The sequence below is a fragment of the Podarcis bocagei genome (genome assembly GCF_964188305.1).
Source record: "Podarcis bocagei genome assembly, chromosome: W".
NCBI lineage: Eukaryota > Metazoa > Chordata > Lepidosauria > Squamata > Lacertidae > Podarcis > Podarcis bocagei.
Window position 1 is genome coordinate 93367822 of NC_138131.1, and position 1401 is coordinate 93369222.

General features: G+C 50.2%; 1 pseudogene across 1 annotated transcript; it reads left to right on the forward strand.

The window, feature by feature from the left end:
* The first annotated feature begins 467 nt into the window (after nucleotides 1-467).
* Nucleotides 468-1089, forward strand: LOC308578113 (barrier-to-autointegration factor pseudogene; annotated as a pseudogene). Its single transcript has one exon. The product of its transcript is annotated as a barrier-to-autointegration factor pseudogene (transcript).
* Nucleotides 1090-1401: the final 312 nt, after the last annotated feature.

A 1401-nucleotide genomic window follows, 5' to 3' on the forward strand; every position in this document is an offset into this window, starting at 1 on the left:
GGGAAGGCTCTTAAATGATGCTGGAGAAGGGCCCAGCAGGGAGAGATGCAGCTCCGCAGATGGGGAAGCAAATCAGCGCAACACCAGGGATATAGAGGGGCTGATGGGGGAATCGGCGAGAGGGCTCCAGGACTCTTCACCGGACACCAGCGGGGAGAGCACGGGTCCTCCGCTACCCACGCCCACCCTGCACAGAAGACTTCCGCGCAGAGAGAGTAGGAGGAGACTGGGTGTCAAACAACTTTTATGTTGGAAAAGATTTAAGAAACGCCCACTGACGGATTCTGCTAGCGACTGAGGCAGCCACGAATTGAAGGGCTATGCAGACAGAAAAGTTTAACAAGGCAACATAACCAGGAGAGGCAGCAACTTACGCATGAGCAACCCCATACCCATTACAGCTGAGAACCCCTTTTCTGCTCCCAGAGCAGTTTATCAATCCCTCTTCACAGGGAACTCTGGGAATTGTAGCTCTGTGAAGAGACTAGTGGGTCTTCTAACAACTCTCAGCACCCTTTGATGGGAGCAGTGGTTGAGGCGAGAGAGCAGGCAGAGCTGCAGGCAACATGACCACCAGTCAGAAGCATCAGGACTTCATGGCTGAGCCCATGGGGGACAAGTCTCTTGGTACTTTAGCTGGCATTGGAGATGTACTTGGCAGGAAGCTGGAAGACAAAGGCTTTGACAAGGCGTACGTGGTTCTGGGACAGTTCTTAGTGCTGAAGGACCTCTTCCGCGAGTGGCTGAAGGACACATGCGGTGCCAACGCCAAGCAATCCAGAGACTGTTATGGCTGCCTGAAGGAATGGTGTGATGCTTTCTTGTGATTGTTGGCCAAAGCCTGGTGGATGCTGTGAGGGCTTTTGTAGTTGAATAGAGATTGTTTCTCCCCATCTCTCTCAGCACCTACTTCTTATAAACCTTCCAACATCTACACAAGCTGCTGAGGGCTATTGCTCCCAACACTGGGGCAGGGTGGGGGGAAGCCACGGCTGCCTTTTAATGTAACTGAATCTTTTTTCCTCCAGGGAGAGGATTGAGAAACATCAAATGTTCTAAACATCAAGTAGGTCGTTGTTTTTTACGTGGCTTTAATAGCACCCCCCCCCTCACTGTTAGGCCACCCAACTCCAGAACCAGACCTGCCTGCTAACAATAATGGAAGTTCCCCTACTACCTTTGTTTGAGCTCCAGTTAGACTGAGATTTACCCGTCAATTCTGAAGACAAAAGATGTTATTAGGATTATTACAGTGGTGCCCCGCAAGACGAATGCCTCGCAAGACGAAAAACTCGCTAGACGAAAGGGTTTTGCGGTTTTTGAGCTGCTTCGCAAGACGAATTTCTCTATGGGCTTGCTTCACAAGACGAAAACGTATTGCAAGTTTGTTTCCTTTTTCTT